The sequence below is a fragment of the Mustela lutreola genome, chromosome 5, assembly GCF_030435805.1.
Source record: "Mustela lutreola isolate mMusLut2 chromosome 5, mMusLut2.pri, whole genome shotgun sequence".
In the NCBI taxonomy this organism is placed as follows: Eukaryota; Metazoa; Chordata; class Mammalia; order Carnivora; family Mustelidae; genus Mustela; species Mustela lutreola.
In genome coordinates this window covers 134,882,115-134,906,550 of record NC_081294.1, presented here as the reverse complement: position 1 = coordinate 134,906,550, position 24,436 = coordinate 134,882,115, and positions in this window count along the sequence as shown.

Sequence of the window (24,436 nt, the reverse complement as noted above, 5' to 3'; positions counted from 1 at the left end):
AAACTTAACTGTGCAAACACATTTAAGGCCTCCATGCCCATTATCCTCTAAAGTTCCATTGGCTAAATCTAGTCATGTGGCCAAGCCCTGAATCAGTGGGGCAGGGGAATACAGGACACCCATGGAGGGAAGTGCAGAAGAAGTATTTATTGAACAGTAATCCAAACTATCCTGTGTGTTTTTTCTTTATAATAAATAGTATATAAGAATGGAAAGATTTCAATCCGTGAAATCGAATGCAGATACAGTATACATTAAGCCTTATTTTTATGGCATTCAGTAAGTTAAGTGTAAATTTGACAGTCCTTATTTTAGGACCCAAGATGAACTTTTATGGGCTTAAGCAGCTAGTGACTTCATTTTGGGTTGTTTATTATCATGTATAAAGGTGGGTCAATAGAGTCCAATCATTACTTTTATTCTTATTTTTCCTTTAAGAATAAATTCATCTCTGTCAGAAGAGAAGAAATGTAAGCGATGCTCTGGGAAATTTCTGTACCAGAGCCCACATCAGTCTCTGTTGCTGCTGTCTCAGTGCCCAGCCTAATACTTGGCTCTCACTAGGCTCCCAGTAAATACTCAACTAGCTGATTACCAACTTGCAAGAGGGTCCTCTCAGGTCCCGCCTCTATCTGTGCCTAATTTTGCATTAATACATGCAGTTCCTGAGAATACAAATAATTTTTTTTTATTGTGGCAAAATACAGATGACGTAAAATTTCCTATTTTAAAACATGTTTCATAATGTTGTGCAGCTATCACCACTATCTAGTTCCAGTAGTTCATCATCACCTGAAAAGGAAATGCTGTCCCCACTAAGCATTTACTCTCCATCCCTCTTCCCAAAGCCCCTGGCAACCACTGATCTGTCACTGCCTCTATGTTTTGAACGTTTCCTACAGATGGAATCCTACAATATGTGGCTTCTTGTGTCTAGCTCCTTTCACTTAACATTTTCAAGGTTTATTTATGGTATGTGGCACGTGTTAACACTTCATTCCTTTTTATGGCTGAATCATATTCCATTGTATAGATATACCATATTTTATTTGTCCATGCATCAGTTGCCAAATTAAGGCAAATAATATTTCATATACATGCTCATTGATTTAGACATTATATGATGTTGAATTAATTAACATCAGAGATTTTACTTATTTCCCCCTGTAGAATATATTAGTGGAGAGGAACTCTTTTGTAGCACTTCACTGGAGAGGGAAGAGAAGATAACAGAAAGACTGTGCATGGTGAATTCCCACTGCCCAATTAAGCTGTGATAATGTGATTTATTTTTTTTTTAAACTTCAGCCTAGATTACTATGATCAGATATCATGGTCACTTGACAGCAATTTGGTAGGAAACCAGGAATCAGCAGCTGGTTATTTTAATTGTAACTTTAATCTTGCATCTTTTCCTTATTTGCTGTGACACACGCCTTACTTTTCTCTTTTATGAAATACTAACATCCAAATGGTACTTTCCCACTTCATCCCATGCTTTCTGTGCCAGTGGTACATGTGCTTTCCAACGTCTCCTGCTCGCCAGAAATGTTTTAAACCCCAGATCATGTGAGATTCTGATTTAAGATTTAAAAATACTTGCCTCCCTGAAGGTTTATTACCCAATTAGAATCTGAAAGGGGCTGCATGACTATTTCATTATCCATATAGTCTAAGGGGAGTGCCATGGAATTAATTTAAAAGCTTGGGAAAATAAGATATATGAGTAAAATGAAAAGAATTGGCATTATGTAACCTGGAGAAATGAAGGCTGAAATCTTTAATACATGAAGGACTATTATATAGAGGAGGATGAATGGTTTTTCTCTGTCTTCTATGAGAATAGAATAAGAGGAAATGGATTTAAGCTATAGCAGGAAGGATTTATTTTTTTTTTTTTTTTTTTTTTTTTTTTTTTAAAGATTTTTATTTATTTGACAGAGAGAGAAATCACAAGTAGGCAGAGAGGCAGGCAGAGAGAGAGAGAGGGGAGGAAGCAGGCTCCCTGCAGAGCAGAGAGCCTGACATGGGGCTCGATCCCAGGACCCTGGGATCATGACCTGAGCCGAAGGCAGAGGCTTTAACCCACTGAGCCACCCAGGCGCCCCAGCAGGAAGGATTTAGATTAGAAATAAAAAGCTTTCTAACTCTAGGGAATATAAGGCATCTTATCAGTGTCCTTACTAAACCCCAAAAGGGATTTAAGGAAAAGAAAGTGGAAGTGAAGAATTACTTTTTTGGTTAACATTGTTTATTAAGAGAGGTTCCTAAATACCGTTTCTTGTGAATGCTTAGGCAAGGGTGGATACCTACCTGTTTTGTATGGTCTCAGCCCCTAAAAAAAGCCCAGGGTACCACACTGTTCTCTTTCTCCTCTATGGAAGTGTCTAGCATGATGTTCTGCATAGGATCCACTTCATAAAACTTATCAAAATGAGTAAGTGCCTCTTCTTAAAGATGAGAAAACCAAGGTAGTATAGTAACCATTGGCTCTAAGCTCAAGCAGCTTGCTGGTTGTAGGATCAAATTCACATTTTAAAATTTATATTTAAATTCATATTTAAATATGAATTTAAACATTTAAATTCATATTTAAGACAAAAATGTAGATTTGAGACAGGAAATAGATTTCTACCTATTTTGTACCTAGAATACTGGGTGAATGACCCAGAACTGGGCTCAGTTAGTAATCTATGGCTTACAGGTTAAGTGAGCCAATGGCCTGGTTCTAATGAGCCACATATATTCAAGGCTGAGCAGTTTCTTTAAAAAATGATAAAAATAATGTAAGTCAATTATTAATTGACTTAGCATACTTAGCGTTATGCTAAGTCCTGGTGCTAGGCAATGCATATGATCGAAAAGACATCTATGAAATAATGTGGATATAAACTATCCCTTCCTTTTAAGGCATCTGGTAATATTAAGGCCCTAAAATAAGAAGGAAAAACAATGGGAGCAGCTTCGTGTTTCCTCTGAAGGAATCACAGTGCAGGTTTTTAAACTCCAATCTGTGTAGCCAGGTGGACTGACTGCTTCCCTCACCCTCCTCCCTGGATACTGCTTCCAGCGTGTGCTGCCCTATCACCAACACACAGACAGACTTAGAACCTATGTTTTCAGTCTCTTAACTCTTCAGATGTCAGGACTTCCTAAGGGTTCCGAATGGAGAGTAGTTTCAATGGCATTTGAAGACCCTGTGTGGTGGTGTAAGACGGGCAAAGCATTCAGGGGCACTGAGGCCCTCAGAGTAGAGCTTTGGGCCTAAATTGGAGGTGCTAAGTTTAGAATCTTGTGTTTTTTTTTTTTCTTTTAAGCATTTTATATATTTATTCGAGAGAGAATGAGTTGGGGAGAGGGAGAGAGAGAAGCAAGCTCCCCACTGAGCAGAGATCCCGACATGGGGCTGGATCCCAGGACCCTGAGATCATGACCTGAGCCAAAGGCAGACATTTAACCAACTGAGCCACCCGGGTACCCCTAAATCTTATGTTAATTTACATGGCAGGAGTAAAGTGATAAAAATTAAAATCTACCACGGAATGAGGGAAACTGTCAAGCAACACTGACAGTAGAGACTGAGAAATAAGAAAGAGAGAAAAAAATCCTTAAAGATACTAGTTCCAATAAATATGTAAACCCATTGTCAATTATGCAAGATCATCAATATAAAAGAACAATGATTCATCATTAAATATGCCAGATTAATTTTGTGTATGTTTAATGTCATTTCAATCTAAATTATTCATGTAGCTCAGTTTCAAAATTTCTTGCTTTTGTAGCATGCCTGTCTATTGAGAGAATATAAAATGATAGAACAATACCCACCCATGGAGTACCCACCCATATAATTACTCACACTGTTCGGTTGCTGTTTCATAAATAATGTGGGTTAAAACTTTTGTCTGTTGAAATGCAAAGAATATTTCAGTGCTATTTCTAAACTGCAACAATTGGCATATTGTTCTAATTGCCTTTACTGCTTTCCCTAGAGGAAACATATTTGATTCCAGGGCTGGCAAGTCTAGGCATAATAATAAATTGTTCCTAATATTAAGTTGAGAAGAAACTTAATCAGACTATTTTAATTTTGGCAATTTCAGGATTTCCAGTTTCCACCTCCTGCCTCCCCCAGCAAAAACTGAACAGAGTATATTGGATTTTCTGCTCATCAGATACTTCACTCAAGCATTTAAAAAAAAAAAGAAATTAGTGAAATTTAACCAAAAGATAATCAAAGAGAGTCTCATCCTTGGTTAGGTACTTTTTTTAACCTTAAGAGAAGAAGTGTTAAATCTGTATTTTGGTTTTAAGATTGAAAAATTAATATAGACACTAAGGGAATTAAATAAAACAAAACTTGGGAATAAACTTTTACAATTAAGGAAAGAAAAAAAAAAGAAAGCAATTAATGGCTGGCTGTCAGATAGGCCTGGGCTGACCCATTTAATACATTCTCTTTAACACACTAGTCTCTATTATCTGGGTTGAGCTGTGAGTCTTTGTCGTCATCTAGTTAATGTTTTTGTGTGTTTTCCCCCTCTCCCTTGAAGGAGCTCTCCCAGATTCTTGGCAGCCTTGCTGAACTGCAGTGGAAGCAAGGACTTTTATGTATTCAAATTTTTAATTGTAAACATTGTGACAAGCGCTGGCAAACTCAGATTTGGCAGAATTTGTGTGATGTCATGGAAAAGAATTTCCTTTGTTTTATTTAAAAGTCGTTTCCAAGTTTTTTCCCCAGTAAGTCTGCTTTTATCTTTGGCTCTGAGAGGGCCCTTCACCAGATGTCAGAACCAAGACATTATCTTTGAATTCTAAGGACTTCATCCAGGCTGACCTAGATTACTCCCCTTCATGAACTGAATGCAAACTTCTTAAATAACACCATTTCTCCAGGCCAATGTTCTTTTTGTTCCGTATCTTTCACCCTGTCTGCCTTCAACTTTTGTCTTATGCATACTTTCCCCTCAATTCCCTTAACATGAAAGTGACTCTCAAACACTATCATCTCCTTAAAACATTATCAGAAGGAGATACTGATTTCCAACCTGGTTTCATCCTCTTTAAACAGGCAAGTGACAAATGGTGAATCTGATATTAGTTAGTGGCAAAATCCTAAAACAGAATGTGAAACATGCAGTTTGTTGGCACTTGGGGAATAAGTTGTCTCTTCATAATAAATTATGAAGGTCTGTATGAATTTTCTAAGAACGAGTGGCAAACCAATCTCTCTGCCTTAGATAGGGTCGTTACATTGGGAGGTTAGAGAAACCAAAAGCATTTTGATTTCAGCAAGGCACGGGAAGTAGTTGCTCCACGTGGCTTCATGGACAAGATGAGGTAAGCAGAGCTGGGTGAAATGGACATGTTTAGTATAACAGTTATGGCTACTTAGCGAAATTGTATAATTTAGGTGATCTTTGGGGGCATCCCACAGGCCTTAAATTGGCCCAGCCTCCAATAGCATTTTAATTTAGGATTTGGACGAGCCGTGGAAGGCACCCTTTTTAAATTTCCTATTTGATCTTCAAAGCACTGCTTCAGAATCCCTCCTAATGGGAGTCTGCATTGTTCTGTGATCCCTCACCTACCTCTCTGTTTCCTCAGTTAGGCTGTGACTACTTGAGGCCAAAGAGCAATCTTACTTTATATCCCACAGCATCTGGTACTTACTGTCCATTGGTAAAATTTTTCTGAACATATGAAAGAATGAGTGATTTAATGCTGCATTTATCGTTATTTTCATGGGACACAAAAAAGCTGTACAATTAATAACAGAATGAAGATTCAAAAAGAATCGAATGGTTGGGAAAAAAAAAAAACAACCGGATTGAACTAAAATGATGCCGCTGAGAACCTCCATCCACTGATCCTACCAGCCACCTTCCATTGCCTCCTAACCCCTTGATGTTCTCCCTCTTGCTTCCTCACCACACCTAATTTCATGTCTGATCATTATAATCACTCCCTTGCCCATCTCTGGCTTTGTCCTTTATAACCAATAACTCTGGAAATATCCAATCCAATCTCTGCATGCATCTGTGGATGAACATGGCTGAAGAAATGTCCACTGCTCTGCTGACTTTCTTCATTTTTAATCCATGACTACCAACCGGAAGTGGATCCTTAATACTGCTACCACTCACCGAAAAAAATGGAAGCCATCTGATGAGAACTTCCACATCGCCCATCACCTCCTCTGCCCCTACATACTTTGCCTCCTTTATGTTTCTAGAGAGATGAACTGTGTAGGACCTGACATATAGCCACCATATATACTGGATCCTGCTCCTCTCATTTATCAAAAAACATTATTCCAGGAATTCTTGGATTTCACAGTTGCGTTTGTTTGTTTGTTTGTTTTTTACTTCCCAGTGGGTCATATTCACGAACATGTAAACATACTACTAGTTCTTCTATCTTAAAAAACCTTTAGATTTTTACTTCTGCTCTAGTTCTTTGGAACAAAACTCCTCAAAAGAGTCTATTTGACAATGTCTCTATTCTTTTCCCACCTCTCTTAATCTCATTCTAATCAGGACTTTGCCCCCATAACTCTTTTAAAACTGATCTTAATCTTTATTTGACTTGATGTCAGTTGGCACTGTTGTTGCTTCTTCTTTTCTCATTCATGCACTTTCTTCCTTTGGCTTCAGGACACTGTACTGGTTTGTGTTTTCTGCTCCTTTACTTGCTACACATTTTCAGTCTCCTTGATTTTTTCCCTTCTTCTGTGTGATCTCTTCTTCTCTATGAGCCCTAGAAGTCAGGCTCACTCCTGATTTTATTCTCTCCTCTTTCTGCATTTAGTGCCTTGATGATCATCTAATTTCATGGCTTTAAAACTCATCTCTAGGGCGCCTGGGTGGCTCAGTGGGTTGAGCCGCTGCCTTCGGCTCAGTCATGATCTCAGGGTCCTGGGATTGAGTCCCGCATCGGGCTCTCTGCTCGGCGGGGAGCCTGCTTCCCTCTCTCTCTCTCTGCCTGCCTCTCCATCTACTTGTGATCTCTCTCTGTCAAATAAATAAATTAAAAAAAAAAAAAAACTTAAAACTCATCTCTAGGGGTGCCTGGGTGGCTCAGTGGGTTAAAGCCTTTTGGCTCAGGTCATGATTCCAAGATCCTGGGCTGGAGCCCCACATTGGGCTCTCTGCTCAGCGGGGAGCCTGCTTCCTCCTCTCTCTGTGCCTGCCTCTCTGCCTACTTGTGATCTCTGTCAGTCAAATAAATAAATAAAATCTTTTTTTAAAAAAAATAACAACAAAAACTCATCTCTATACCATGACTCCCAAATTTGCATGTCCAGTTCAGATCTCTTTTCCAAATGCCTTATTCTTACAAATGTCTAGAAATGACCTCTCCCACCCCAACGGATTTGCTATATTTATAATGTTCCCTCAGTGAGTGCCACTTTATCTTTCCAGTTTTGTAGACCAAAAATCTTGATATTATCTCCCTTTCTCTCATACTCCATGTCCTCTTTGTAAAGACAGACTTTTGACACCACTGTCAAAATATATCTAAAATCTCCTCACATCTCATCAACCTCACTGTTGTTACCATGGTCCCAGGCACTGTTATTTCTAACCTGGATTGCTGCACTAAACTCCAAGAGTTCTTCTCCCTTCTTCTACTTTTGGCCTCTTTAATCTGTACACAAAATGCTGTCACATTTCATTTGGAATAAAAGAGCCTTACTGTGGCCACAAAACTCTGAGTGCTTTGCTCTTTTACTCCTGCTGCTTCGTCTCCTCCTAGATCCCCCCTTGTTCCCTCTGGTCCAGTCACAATGGCCTTCTTGCTGTTGTGCAAATCTGCCAATTACATTCCCACCTAAGGGCCCGCATCTACTGTTTCCTCTGCCTGAAACACTCTTCCACCAGCTACCTCTGTGCCTAATTCTGTCACCTCCTGCTCAAGTGTCACTGTCTCAGTAGAGACAATAGTGCCACACTATTAAATATTAACAGTTGCATCCCATGCCCCCCCAACCCCAGAACTTTTGATCTTACTCTACATTTTTTTCTTTTTACATAGCATTTGTTATTTTCCAGTGTACTATGTTATTTATTTATAAGCTGTATTGTTTGTTGTCTTTCTCTCCTTCTAGAATGCAAGTTCCATGAAGGCAGAATTTTTTTGTTGTGTTTGCTGATGGATCTCAAAAGACCTGGATATACAGCATATTGTAGGTACCCAATAAGCATCTGTTGAGTGAATAAATAATTGTTAATTTAAAAACACTTCACAATTACATGATGGAAGAGTTATGGCTTATTACTTGCTTGTGACAAAAAAATAACAGTTTTAGTAGATGTAAATACAAATACACATTTATCCTCTCAGTGCTAAACAAGCTAAGTATTAGATTGTGTTAATGGTAAAGAAACTAAGTAATCCATTTTTCAATCTGTTCTACAAATATTTATTAAGTATCTCTTATGTATTAGTAACTATCAGAGGTCCTGGGACTATAACAGTGAATAAAACATAAAAATTCTTGACTTCAAGGAGTTATGTTCTAGTATATTTCATTCTACACTGTTGTATCTAATGTGATACATTGTATTCCATATAGGCTGTGCCAGACCAATCATATTGCATTTCTTTTGGTTATCACTCTTTGAATGATATATCACACTACTAAGGAGCATGGGCTTTGGAATCTGAGAGACAAAGATTTTAATTTTGGTTCAGCCAACTATTATTTGTTTGACCTTGGGCAAGTTACTTAGCTTCTCTGAGTCCTGGTCTTTATTAATTAATTAATAGTTAATTAATTAATAGCTGTGAGTTATTATTACTATATTACATATAATATATTATATATTATTATATGTTAATAAGTTAATAAGTGTGAGTACTAATACCTACAGTAAAAGGTTATTTACTTGGACTGCCAGGGCCTAATTCATTACAGATTAATATTTCTTATATTATATATCTTAACTGCAAAAGAATACAATGTTTTACACATTTTAGATGTTTTACACATTTTAGATGGACAGTTTGGTATATGAGATGTCCAGTATGGTAAGAAATAAGTTAAAATGCATAGATGTCCTACAAACACTTTTTTTTACTTACCACTTCAAGTTGCTTAAGGAATTTATTGCATATCTATAGATATTTTGCTTTGAATGAAAATATTTGCTTACCTGTGAAAGGAAAATATGTATCACATAAAATAGAAGTATTTAATGATGTGAATATGTGTAATTAGTATATTTTGCCTACCAAATTATTACTGCAAAATTAGAATTTATAAACCATACTCATTTCCTAAACAATGGTTAAAAAAGGCGTCTAGTAATCTCGTTAAGTCTGAAATTTATTTTAGAAACATGAAATTTATTCCTAACCTGCAGAAAGAAGTTTGGGAAGATCACTATTCATCAGCATTTGCTTTTCTGTAGCAGCCACAGGAGAGAACAATCTAAAAGGTCTTTGGAAAAAATCAGACAGGAGCCTCTACTTGCTGGTGTCATTCTTTATTTTCAAGGCTCTCCCCCAAACTATATATCCGTAATAACTTCACATTAGTGAATAAATTTTGTTCCATGGGATTTATGAAATTTGCACAGCATCAAACAGCCTCATCAGAATCAGTTTCGACCCATCCTTTATAAATCCACACCACCTTGTTCACTTTGTCATCACCTACCTCTCATTTGTAGCCTTGGAGTTTGCACTGCTCCTCAGCACAAGTTGCAGCAAACTGATTATCTATTATTATACAATGTATCAGAGAAAACCTGTTTAAAAGAACAAGTTCATTATTTGAATGATTACAGTATTTAAAGTCTTAGGTGAATCACCTTCTATTGTACCATATACAGTGGTTATGAGGAGTTCAAGAAATCGTGGTATACATAAAGAATTTAGCACAGAGCATGGTACAGAGTAAGTGCTTAATAAATGACTTCAGTTGTTATTTGTGCAAACAATGTAGTATATATTTTTAGAGGAGAACTCCTATGAATGTTTAGGGACTCAATATTATGTGAGGAATTTTTCAAAAAGTAATTATGCTTAACCATATACATATAGTTTATAGAGTCATATTTCCTTTAGAACTCTCGCTATACATATCCATATATCTGATGAGTTCCTAGGCGACAAGAACCAGGCTAATTTAATGTGCTTTTTTCCAATCTCTAACCAAGCACCAAGAATATTGTAGACACATTCTGTTTGCATTATATAAAGCTAATTGAATATTTTTCTTTCCACTGAAGGAGCCGAGAGTTTCTAGTGATTCCTGGAAATCATTAAATTAGGATTAATGATTATCTATACAGAGAATGCTCACTGTAGGGATTGATGTTAGACAAGGTCAGGGATTTACATTACTCATTCATTTATTCAGCCTGTCATTTTCAAGTCATTCAATAAACATTTACTGAGGGTTTCTCACTCCTCATTAAGTACGCTTGATGTTGGGGGAATCAAAGATTTAAAATAACTTTTTGACTCTATTATTAATATGATATGTATTTGTGCTGGAAGACTATTTAGATGGGAACATCTGTGAGGGGTTTTGCCTGCATGATCTATGGAAGAAGACTAGATCATACTGTATTTTAAATATACTTATTACACATTCATGAATGTATTAGTCAGGGATTTTTAGTTCAAGTGATAGAAAATCCAATCCAAACTGGCTTCAGCAATGAAAGGAGCTCATCGACTCCTATACCTGAAAGTCCAGGGTATTTCTTATCTGCAGTATTGCTAAATCCAATGTATTGGTATAACCAGAACCTTTTACTCTTGGTCCTTTATCCTTCATCCTTCTAGAGTTGGCCTCCCTCTTAGGTGGGCTTTCTCTTTGGGCTATCTCCTAGCAGCTCAGACCTGGTATCTTCCCATGTTCTGGGGTGCCTGGGTGGCTCAGTCAGTTAAACATCCAACTCTTAGTTTTGGTTCCCCGCATGATCTCATGGATAGTGAGATGGAGCCCCATATCTTGCTCTGCACTCTGTGGGGAGTCTGCTTGAGAGATTCTCTTTCTTCTTCTCTCTCTCTCTGCCCCTCCCCCCATTCACTTGTACTCACTCTTTCTCTCTCAAGTAAATAAATAAATCCTTTTATTGTATTTATTTATTTTTAAAGATTTTTATTTATTTATTTGACAGAGAGAGACACAGAAAGAGAGGAAACACAAGCAAGGGGGAGTGGGAGAGGGAGAAGCAAGTCTCCCACCGAGCAGGGGACCTGATGTGGGGCTTGGATCACAGGACCCCGGGACCATGACCTGAGCCACTCAAGAGCCCACATAAATAAATAAATCTTAAAAAAAATCTTCCCATGTTCTAAGGTAGAAGAAAGGAAAGGATTTTTCACCTAGTGCCCCTGTCAAAAGTCTTGGAATGTCTGATATGGTGATGTTTTCTTTGCTTAACCAATTACTATGATTGAGGGCGGGGGACAATGTTCTGACAGGCCCTCAAGGATCAGATGTCCACCCTCAACACCTGAGGATGGACTTGGTTCCATGTAAACCACTTTGTGTGAGAATTGGCAAAAAGTAACACCTGGCATCGTTTCTCAAGGAAGAGGAAATGCCTGATGAGAAATCACATAAAAATTCACAGCAAAGGTCTCCGTGACAGGTGTGGGACTGTTTAAACTGATGGGACTGGTAACAGAGAGGAAGAAGGGCTTTGGATTAACATTAATCTGTTTTTTTTATTATTTACATTGGTGTTCAGATAACCTGCTAGAAACACTGTCACCATACTTATATTTTCTTTAACTGTGTTTTGTTTGTCCTTCTTTCTTTCTTTCTTTCTTTCTTTTTTTTTTAGTGCTTCAGGGCAATATGTTACTAGTCCATATCATTAGGGTTTATCCTGTTTTTACTTATTTATTTGAGAGAGAGAGAGAACAAAGAAGGAGAGGGAGAGGCACACTCCCCTCTGAGCGAAGAGCCAGACTTGGGGCTCAATCCCAGGACTCCGAGATCATGCCCTGAGCTGAAGGCAGATGCTTAACTGACTGAGCCACCAGACAGTCCTGTGTTATCCTGATTTTAAATTATTTATATTCGCTCATGGTTTCCCACACAGTTCCAGAAGCAAATGCCTATAAAGAAGAGTGTGAATCTGAAGATTCTTACCTCTTTGGATCGCTAGATATGTAACCAGCCATGAATGTGCATTAAGGTAAGGAATTTTCCAGTTTTTATAGTATCCATGCTGCAAGTTTACCCCTTGTAACTGCTAAGGACATAGTCCTTCCACTTTATTTAACATCAACAACTGCAGTGGAGCAATAGAAACACAGCAAAATGCTCCTACCTTTGAAGTTATATTGTGAAAATAAATATTTACTTATTTTCAGGGGGAATAAATGTACAGTTAATTCCAAGAAACTAATGGCTGCCTTATAAGCACCTTCAGTCAGCCAGATGCTGTGAATTTACAAACTCATATAATTATCACAAAGCCCCGCCAGGCAGGTCTGATCTCCCTGCTTCATATTTCTCAATGTCTGATCACTCTAGACTGTTTCCATAGAAGAGAGAAGCAGCAGAGTACTGATTGGAGTCTGCGTATTTGGCTGGGGCTTACAGATTGGTGGATATCAACAAGACGGTCAGCAGGCTTTTCCCTCCAGATACAAATTTCTGTAGATTTTTATTCTAAAACAATTCTCAGAAAGAGGATATTCCGGCTTCCTGCCTGGAGGGTAATACAGTGGCTTTTAGTGTACAAAATCTGAAAAGGCAGAGAGGCTCTTGGGAGTTTCAAGGTCTATTATGCAGATAAAATTTAATCCTCCGGTTTCAGCAAGGCACAAAATCCTACCCTCCTCTGTGTTGGTGACCCAGTCTAGATTTCTCTGGTTCAGTATTTAATTTAGGGTGGGAGATGTATGTTACCTGGTTATAGAGGTGAGGACCTAAAGGGCTCACTGCTCCTTATACAGACTTTTCAGCTGGTTTCTGTAATGACTACTGGCCCCATTTCCAGCAACTTTTCAGGATTCAGAGGATCAGAGTGGCTTCTCATTTATATCACACTGTTGTAGATTTAATCTTCCTGTTGCTGACTAATTCAGTCATTTACAATTTCTCCATCCACTCTCTGCTTTCAAATATTTGGTTTAGGGTTATAGGAATCTCCTGGCTGCCCTGAAGTTGAAGTTTTCGTTTCTGTTTCTTGTTATTTACGTATTTTTGAGAGTGATTTTTAAAAAAGATTTATTTATTTGAGAGAGAGAGCATGAGCAAGCAGGGGGAGGGGAGGAAGGAGAGAGTCTGAAGGAGCCTCCCTGCTGAGCACAGAGCCTGAACCCGACTTGATCCCAGGACCTTGAGTTCATGACCTGAGCCAAAACTAAGAGTTGAATGCTCAACCAACCCTGCCACCCAGGTACTCCCTGAGAGTGACTTTTTAAAAGAAGGGGACAGAAAGTGTTTTTACTATTTTAAAATCAGATGTCATCTAATTTATAACCCCCTTGGCCTCAGTTTCCTCATCTGCAAATTGAGCCACATGGCCTCTAAAGTTGTAAATTCCATCATCATTACTATTTTCATATCTGTGTGTGTGTGTGTGTGTGTGTGTCTGTATTCTTTTAAATTTCTACCTCATTGATTTAGGACAAAGTTTTCCTGTTGAGGATACACGAAAAGTGAAACTGTATGTGAATTCATTTTACTTCAGGTGTATAATCTCAGCTGTATCCACTATGATGTTATAGAGTGTCCCACACAAAAGCAATTAGTTAATTGAAGCATATTTTTAAAATGGGACATCTTCCAGGCAAACCAAATCATAAAAAAAAAAAAAAAAAAAAAAAAAAAAGAACTGTGATTTTTTAAACTAACTGCTCTGGCAATAATATCCTTGTAGCTTTGAAAAAAACAACTTTCTAAAATGCAATAAATCTAAACCTAATCTTAGGTGATACAATTACTTGTTTTAAAATAGTTCAAAAAACCTAAACTTGTATGAGAACTCTAACACATCTTACTTTTTTTCACATGAGCCATTTAGTCTATTATGATTCAGATGCTAACTCATGAATTGGAGCACTAATGATTTTTAAAACAATTTTTAAAAGTTCTATACTCTTCCATTGTCTTGGCTATAACAAGTCCACTTTGGAAGTTCACTGCTAGTAAGCCAATTACAAAAATAATACAATATAAAAAAAATTTCCAACCCATACTTGGGATTTGAATGTAACATTACTCTGATACATAAGTCCAAAGAAAATATTTCTTGTTTAGTGTTTCCAGTCCCCTTTCCCTCTCCTTCCCTGTATTTCTCTTTTTCTGTCCTGAATGCCTTTAGTTCTATTTTGTCACTAAGAGAAAGTTGCTACATGTCTGGCCAAAGGCCAAAGGTGAATGCCAAATAAACTTAGTGACCTCTTTGAGGATTAATGTTGGGATTTCTACCCAGCATGCCCTAGGTTTTCTGTGTTCCAGTTTTGCCAAGATAAATCTCTGGGCAGCCCAGGACTTGTTTAGAAGAGGACTTGAGAAAAATTTAGTCATTTATGGGGTTGATTTTTTGGCAGGTCAGTAGAAAACTGCTTTATTTAATCCAGATTAATATATCGAAATAAGACTGAGGAAATGAAGAGTATTGGTTTTGGCAACAGGCAAATACAGGGAGTTCTTGGTGGGGCTACCAATAAGCATATGTATCTCTGGGGAAAAGAAACCCTTGAACACATAAAGAAATCAATTTTCTGGTTGTATAGATATCAAGTATCAATTGTTTCTAGACACAACTGACTAGAGAAGGAAATACTGGGCTGTGGCCTATGTTCGTCATATGATTATGACCGCCAATAGCAATGGCAACAATATTAATTAAGCCATGGGTTCTCAGAGAACCCTTCTAGAACCTTTAGTGAAGTCCTTGGAATAGAAGGGCAACTGGGAATTGAGTGGTCATGCAATAAGGATGAAGGGAAAAATAAAGCTCAGGTACATAATGATGCTACCAACAGCTGAAGGGAGAGGAAGAAAATGAAAGAAAAAAAAATTCCATGTTCTGAATGGACATGTGCTCCTGCATGCAGTGTCTTTGAAAAGAGAGGCCAGCTTTGGAAGTTGGTCATCTTTGGAATTCCCAATGACTTGTATTTCCCAGGAGTGACCAGGCCCTGAGAACCTGACTCATCCTTACTAAAATGCTTGCATGACAGAGGTGGGCACCAGAATGCTATTTTATTTATTAACAAAGGAAAATATAACTACTCTGTGGCCTGGGAGTATATGTGAGGGTATGATCAACAGGGCCCTTTCCTGTTGACAAACCTCTGTGAGAAGCTTCATCATAAACCATAGAAAACGTACAATGATTTCAGGAATGAAATTTATATCATTAGTCTTTTCTTTTCCCAAAGTTAAACAGCTTGGGAATTAGAAGTTTCTTGGCAATCATGGAATCAGAACAAGGGGCTTAAAAAAAAAAAATCCCTGTGCAGTGGCACCAGTTCAGGGATATGTGATCTGTCCATCTCTTGAGAGGGATGGTTTTATCAGACGGGTCAGAGTAGTCATGACCCGATGGCAGTAGTGTCCAAGATCCAGCTCAGTGATGAAGCAGCCCGCAATGGGACCAGAAGAAGTAGAAACAACTCTCCTTTTCAGTTTGCTAGGATTTTCAGAACTGCTCAAACTTCATCCTTAAAACCACTTTTATTTGATAATGGAGTGCTTTGGGAACAGCTTTAGTTCAGGGATTATGTTCTCCCTTTATTACTCTCCAGCCTCCATCCATCTCTTTGACCAACCAAACTGGAGAATTGAGCTTCTCCATATATATATGGATGGTGACTTCTATCCATCCATATATATTTTTTGGATGCCACCATCCATATATATTTTTTCTTTTTTTTATATTTAAACTTTATTTTTTCAGTGTTCCAAGATTCATTGTTTATGCATACCCAGTACTCCATGCAATATGTGCCCTCCTTAATAACCACCACCAGGCTCACTCAACTCCCAACCCTCTTCCCTCCAAAACCCTCACTTTGTTTCTCTGAGTCCACAGTCTCTCATGGTTTGTCTACCCCTCCAATTTCCCCCAACTCACTTCTCCTCTCCTTCTCCTAATGTCCTGTGTTATTCTTTATGCTCCACAAGTGAACCCATATGATGATTGACTCGTTTCACTCAGCAGTAATCTCCTCCAGTGCTGTACATATTCATACAAAAGGTAGGTATTCATCCTTTCTGATGGAGACACAATACACCATTGTATATATGGACCATATCTTCTTTATCCATTCATCCATTGAAGGGCATCTTGCCTCTTTCTGCAGTTTGGTGACTGTGGCAATTGCTGTGAACATTGGGGTACAGATGGCCCTTCTTTGCACTAAATCAGTATCTTTGGGGTATATACCTAGTAGTGCAAAGGCAGGGTCATAGGGAAGCTCTATTTTTAATTTTTCAAGGAATCTCCACCATGTTTTCCAAAGTGGCAGCACCAACTTGCCTTCCCACCAACAGTGTAAGATGGTTCCTGTTTCTCCACATCCTCTCCAACACAGGTTGTTTACTGTCTTGTTAATTTTGGCCATTCTAACTGGTGTAAGGTGGTATCTCAATGTGGTTTTGACTTGAATCTCCCTTATGGCTAATGAAAATGGCATTTTTTTCTGTGTCTATTAGCCATTCTTTGGAGAAGCGTCTGTTCATGTCTTCTGCCCATTTTTTGACATGATTATTTGTTTTTTGAGTGTTGAGTTTGAGGAGTTCTTTATCGATCTTGGATATCAGCCCTTTGTCTGTAGTGTCATTTGCGAATATCTTCTCCCATTCCATGGATTGCCTCTTTGTTTTGTGGACTGCTTCCTTTGCTGTGCAGAAGCTTTGGATCTTGATGAAGTCCCAAAAGTTCATTTTTGCTTTTGTTTCCTTTGCCTTTGGAGACATATCTTGAAAGAAGTTGCTGTGGCCAGTGTCAAAGAGGTTACTGCCTATGTTTTCCTCTAGGATTTTGATAGATTCCTGCCTCACATTGAGGTCTTTTATCCATTTTGAGTTTATCTTTGTGCATGGTATGAGAGAATGGTCAAGTTTCATTCTTCTATACACAGCTGTCCAATTTTCCCAGCACGATTTATTGAAGAGATTGTCTTTTTTCTGCTGTATACTTTTTCCTGCTTTGTCAAAGATTATTTGACCATAGAGTTATGGGTCCATATCTGGGCTCTCTACTCTGTTACATTGATCTATATGTCTGTTTTTGTGCAAGTACCATGCAGTCTTGGTGATCACAGCTTTGTAATATAGCTTGAAATCAGGCAACGTGATGCCCCCAGTTTTGTTTTTCTTTTTCAACATTTCCTTAACAATTCAGGGTCTCCTCTGGTGTATTTCACATCCTTACTGACGTTATCAGTTCCCAGAACTGACTGCAGTTCCCAGAATTGCAGTATGGCTTTTGTTGTATATTTTATTAGGGAGAGATGTTCCAGACAGTTTTATTTGTTACTTACTCCTATACTCTTTACTCTGTGAATCAGGAAGCTGTTAAGTGGGTGGGGAGTCTATAATTGATTAAGGATATCAGTTCTTCAGTTCCCAAGTTTGTAATTGCAGATAACTCCAAAATAGGTTCAGGGTCCTCTTGGACCCACTTATAAGGCCATCAACAATCCATTTTTAACCTGAATTCCCTATACCCTCACTGTGATCAGTAGACTGTAGTGATGTTCTAAATCCCAGGACTAAGCATTAGCTCAGAATCAGAGGGCAGGATTACTGAAAATTTCAGCGGTACATTCACTGGTGCAAAGTAATTCCATTTAAGACTGCAGCTTTCTGTGTCGATGGATAATAAGAATAGGTAACATTTATTGAGCACTTGTTATACAGCAGGCAATGTTCTCATACTTGTTTCGAAATTTTCTGAATGCTGGTATCTTCTTCAGCAATAACCAAAAGCTTTACGAGGAAAACATTTTACTGGGCCCAGCAGGGGCAGAGAGAGGGGATGGGTGAGTCATACCCTAAATCTACCAAATATTTTTATCATGTGAAAGGAGAATTCCCTTCAAATAAGAAATGGGTCTGCAGACTGGATAGCCAAAATCAAAGCAAAAAACAACCAAACAAACAAAAACAAAACCTCACAAAGACCTGGCAAATGTCTGCTCAAATGAGGTTCACCTCATTCTTTTAACTGCTGTGTAATATTCCATTACTTTGATATCCTACAGTTGGTTCGCTATTCCTGCATCAACAGATGTGGTTTCCCTATTTATGGCTACTTCAAACAATACTTCCTAAGTATTTTTATATGTTTCTGAGTACATCTATGTAGATTTTTCTAGGATTTGTACCAGAAGGAAAGTTTAATTATCCAGTTTGTCTGTATTTTGCCTCTATTTGGAGAAACCAAGTCCTCACATTCCTTCCCACCTTAAAGAGAAGACTCCAAGTAACTATAATTATGAACTATAGTGAACAGAGATGGAGAGATATTTAGGAAAAACCAATGCATGGCAGATGGAACCCCTCCAAACAAACAAACAAACACACGAGCCAAAAACAGCAATGAAAACCAAACACAATCCTGTTTTAATAATAAAAATCAACCTCTGTGTAGATACCCCAAACTGAAAAAAGCTAGGATAGACCACTTATGTCCCCTAGAATCTGAGTAGGGACAATTAAAACTTTAAACTAGGCTCTGGCTTTTAAAAGACAGGTTTTAAAAACATTAAGTTTTCTAAGCCAAATATATATAGCATATGGTTTTATATATCCAATGCCCTCATCTCTGTTTCCCCACCGTGAGCTTACAGGAAAACACTGTTTATTTCTGACATTCGGTAAAGCTGTTTCAGCCCCAGTGTTGATTGATAGCAATAGATTCAAGGATTAATAAAAGAGATGTGTTTAGTGAGTCACCAGCACAAGAGCTAGAACAGGTCACATCCCAAGTTAAATTAAGCAGGTCCTGCCATCACCCCATAGGGTTTTGAAGCTGTGATTGAAAGTCAGAAGGAGAGAGTATGTGTTTGCCAAGGAACATCAATGCTTTTGAATTCTTTCAACCTAGACTGTTTGGTGACATTTCCAGATAGCTGGTGAGGTCTGGAGGGGAGCGTATAAAGCTAAAGGCAAAAATCCTATTGAAGTGGATTTGCTATACCTTTTTATTTTAAATGCATGGATGTTTCATGGTGAAAATGCAAAATGGATGATGTTAGCATGAAGTGATATGCCAGTCCTCACTCATATCTTGGCTGGTCTGTCTGATTTTTTCAGTAAGGGCCAAAAAGCCAAAAAATTTCTTGTTGCTCCTATTCCTACTCATATCCTACTAATGATATTCCTCAAAACAAACAAACCTGAAAGAGAAAAAAAACACTTTGATCAACAATTTTATCCTAATAAGGAAAGCCACCCTCTATATAGATACCAGAAAACTGGAAAAAGTTTGGCTAGACAACATCATTGACTTGATATCCCATATTATAATGTCATTACAAATGATATTACCATGTTTTCCAGTAAAGGAGCTTCATACATAATTAACTCTGATCTCAACTTAAATAATCCTAAATTAGCTGTTCACTTTTCAGTTAAAAATGTTTCTCTAATTTATTGATAAATCTACACCTTTGGATATTATTTTTCTTAGTATGAATTAGTAAGGGCCAAATGCAAGAACCAATGTGTCTCTTTCAAGTTGCTACTGCTTCTTTTCTAATTAAGAATATCTAAAATTCCTTCCGTCATGTGGTGTCAGCACTTGCTTGACATTTATTTTGGTTGTGTGGGCTCTGGTGAACTTATTTATTTGGAATTAAGTGCTAAGGCTTTCCTACCCATCCACAGTTGCTCTCTTAAAGAAAAAGAAACTTAGCAAAAATATATAGCATGTGTCTCCTGAAACATTCATGTACTGATGTCCTAACAGCCAGACCTCAGAATGTGACTGTATTTGTAGATAGTCTTTAGAGAGATGTACTTAAGTTAAAATAAGACCGATAGTGTAGGCCCTAGGAAAGCAGAACTAGCAAAGGTATATGGCACAAATGCTTTATTTCCTAGATTTTCCTGCCTAAAACTCCTCATGTATTCTTAGATGTATTTGTCCAAAACATATCCATTCACAAATAAAAGGTCATAAAGCAATTATTTCTATTTCCAAACTCAGCATGACATGATGCACACTGTCTTCACTAGAAAATATTTTTAATTTTGTCCATCAAAATGGAATTGTCTTTGCATATGTTTTATGTATCCTCTTAACACTATCAGATCCCTGGCTCTCTGAGACTCAAAGCAGGTTTTACCTACATTTAATATAAACTGTAGGATTTTCCACCAGCATGAGAATTGGCTTTCTTCAGATTCTCTCTTTTCTACTTTAGTGATGGCTTGCTGTTAATCTATAATTTGGGAGGGGGAGCTAGTATGATGTGGTTGATTTGAGAATGTCTATAAGCTAACAGGGAAAAGAATAATCACAATTCTTTTTATTTAAATTTATTTGACAGAGAGAAATCACAAGTAGGCAGAGAGGCAGGCAGAGAGAGAGGAAGGGAAGCAGGCCCCCTGCCGAGCAGAGAGCCCCATGTGGGACTCGATCCCAGGACCCTGGAATCATAACCTGAGCCGAAGGCAGCGGCTTAACCCACTGAGCCACCCAGGCGTCCCAGAATAATCACAATTCTTTTGCCACTTTCTGTACAACTCCGCTTTCATTGCCTGGCATTGAGAAATGCTTTTAACTTAATTTTGTGGCCTTTTGGCCCACTAGTTAGTTTTACGGTTTGCTACTCCAGGCAGTCTGGACAACTTACCAAAGAGCATTACAGATGCTCTTTGATTTTCTCCCTTCATACTTTTGTCTATGTAGAATATCATCTCCCATCACCCCAAGACCAAATTAAATGCATGAGTGCATTCAGTGCAACTACTGACAGACTAGTTCTTGTCATGGGTCACATTTCATGCCCTATTTTTTTTCCATTTTATTTTATTTCTTTTCAGTGTTCCATCATTCATTGTTTATGCACCACAACCAGCGCTCCATGCAATATGTCCCTCCTTAATACCCACCACCAGGCTCATCCAACCCCCCACCCCCATCCCCTCCAAAACCCTCAGTTTGTTTCTCAGAGTCCACAGTCTCTCATGGTTTGTCTACCCCTCTGATTTCCTCCAACTCACTTCTCATCTCCATCTCCCAGTGCCCTCCGCGTTCTTCCTTATGCTCCACAAGTAAGTGAAGCCATATGATGATTGACTCTCGCTGCTTGACTTATTTCACTCAGCATAATCTCTTCCAGTCCTGTCCATGTTGATACAGAAGTTGGGTATTCATCCTTTCTGATGGAGGCACAATATTATATATATGGACCATATCTTCTTTATCCATTTGTCCATTGAAGGGTATCTTGGTTCTTTCCACAGTTTGGTGACTGTGGCCATTGCTGCTATGAACACTGGGGTACAGATGGCACCCTTCTTTTCACTACATCTGTATCTTTGGGGAAAATACCCAGCAGTGCAATGACAGGGTCATAGGGAAGCTCTATTTTTAATTTCTTAAAGAATCTCCACACTGTTTTCTAAAGTGGCTGCACCAACTTGCATTCCCACCAACAGTGTAAGACGGTTCCCCTCTCTTCACGTCCTCTCCAACACATGTTGTTTACTGTCTTGTTAATTTTGGCCATTCTAACTGGTGTAAGGTGTATCTCAATGTGATTTTGACTTGAATCTCCCTGATGGCTAGTGATGATGTACATTTTTTTTTGTGTCTCTTAGCCATTTGTATGTCTTTGGAGAAGTGTCTGTTCATGTCTTCTGCCCATTTTTTGACATGATTATTTGTTTTTTGAGTGTTGAATTTGAGGAGTTCTTTATAGATCTTGGATATCAGCCCTTTGTCTGTAGTGTCATTTGCGAATATCTTCTCCCATTCCATGGGTTGCCTCTTTGTTTTGTGGACTGTTTCCTTTGCTGTGCAGAAGCTTTGGATCTTGATGAAGTCCCAAAAGTTCATTTTTGCTTTTGTTTCCTTTGCCTTTGGAGACATATCTTGAAAGAAGTTTCATGCCCTATTTTCTGTCTAGATGTGAATTGGAAATAAGATAAGGAGATTCTAAAGCCCTTATTTGTGAGTGTACAACCCAACTGGATGGTATGTATACTTACAGTTAATGTTGTAGTGAACACAGAGAACTGCTGTGTGATTTCTGAGTGATTCCTGATGCTTCACCCTGGGCAGTTGAGAAGTCAGGAATGCCTAAGTGATATTTACAAATAACAAATCATGTGATTTCAAAATGCCATTTCTAAGGGAAGCATATAAGCTGATGAATAGGAGGTTGTAATCCTCCGACAGTGTTTCTGTACTTTGGCAAGAAACAGTTTCCTTCTGTAAATAGTAACTACATATTGTCTATAACCTTCCAAGACATTGGGAATCAATGTAGATTTTTATAATACCTTGTGGGCAACATTCCTATTATACATTTGTATGCCACAATAGGCCATGATGATGAATTCACTTCAGGTTTCTCTGAAACTTAATATTTGGAAAATGATAGAAACTGTTATATGTAGTTGAATGGCATGCTTTATCAACTCTAGTAGTATTTCTCTTGAGAACATATCTTTTCAGATAAAACTGCTTTTCTCATCTTGAAAGAGAAAATAAAAAAGATGGCTCATTATAAGATAACTCATCTATTTATGCTTTCATGAAGAAACAGATGCCATTAGTTTATGAGTTGTGTGTGTTTCTTATGTGTTTTCAGAGTGATGTGGTTTAATGTTGGTGTTTCTGCCTTTCTGTGGTTAAATATGTCAGTGGTGTAATATGCGAAGAATCAAAGAGAGGTTAATTGTAGGAGGAGATTGAACTCAACACACACCTGAATTTCCTCTTGTCCTGAATCCCTTAGGTGGCTGAAAATTCATAAAGATCCAGGAAAAGAAGAATGTCATTAGCAGGCAAGTAATTAATGAGGATTTTTGTAAATTGGAATCCAAGCTTGGAGTTTCCTAATATAGAGGAGAGGGAGGTGAAGGAACAGCCATCAGAGTAATTAAACAGGAGCTAAAATTCTGAAAAACAGACCAGTTCAGCTTTTTCACTTCCCCTACTATATTAAATGACAGACACAAGTGGAATTCAGTGTCAGGATAAGCCTGGAAAGTATTACAAGAATAAATCCTTTAGGGGTCTGTGTGAGAAGAGTAGGTCACATGGGGATTTGAGACACATGCAGACACAGGGGGAGAAGAGGGGACAGACTGCTCTGCCAGGAGGTTCAAGCTTTGAAGCACTCCTCTGCCAAAATGGACATCTTCCTAAGTTGGCAAGGGGTGGAGGGGACAGATACTGGCCTGCCAGCCCATGCCCAGGGAGCCTTAAGGGATTTGTGCAGTTGACCCACCATAACCCTTTATGGCTAACTAAACTAAAAGCAATCTTACAATCAAAGTTGAGGCTCGGTGGAGTATCAGAACTTCAGAAGTAACCCACGCCAGCTACTAATTGATGGCCACCTATCACCAGATAGTTGATAAAAAGCAATAGAGGGACCAAGATTAACTAACAGAACCACTGATCCAAGGTTTAAAAAAAAAATTCAAGAAACAGATGAAAACTTAATTTAAAAAAACTTTAAACTATCTTGAGAGAGTCAAGTGGCTATTTTCATTGAAAAAAAAGCAAACAAAAAGGAGGGGGAGGGGAAGGAGGAGGAGAAAGGAAAGGCTCCTATGATGGTGAGTAATTAGCCCAAATTGGTTCTAGAAATTAAAAATATTAATGGCGAAGTAGAAACGAGATGCAAGAGATGAAAAACAGGATGAACATTGCTGAAGGCTGAATTGTATGCTAGACAATAAAATATTACAAAAATCTGGAGAAAAAAGTGAAAGTGATGGAAAAAATGAATGAAAAATTAAAACACAATACTTTTAGTTCATGTTGTTAAACACCCACTTAATAGTTCTAGGAAAATAAAACACAAGAAATGAAAGAGATGAAAAGGAAACAGAAGAATTTCCTTTGAGCTGAAGGTTTTGAGTCTTCAAATTAATGGAATGTCCTTATATAGCTACATTCTAAGGGAATTGCTGGTCTCCAAATTTTAAATTTCCAGAGAGAAAATCAATCAATCAAAAGACCAAACAGATGGCCAAGAAAAGAATAAGAGTCAAATTGTAGTCAGACTTCTAGTTAGCAACACTAGATGCTGAAGAAGTAGTTTAAGGAGGCTTTTTCTGTCTCTGAGCAGATGGAGAACTCCTCCCCACTTTTATGCCCACTTAGAATAATTTTAGTTTTGGCCCTCTATTTCCCCAAACTTACTGGTCTTCCAATCACCTGTAAAACTTTTGAAAATTGCAGATCCATAAGCCCTATTCCAAGGATGTGGGTGTATTAGATCCAGGGCGTGGTTTGGGAATCTGTATTAT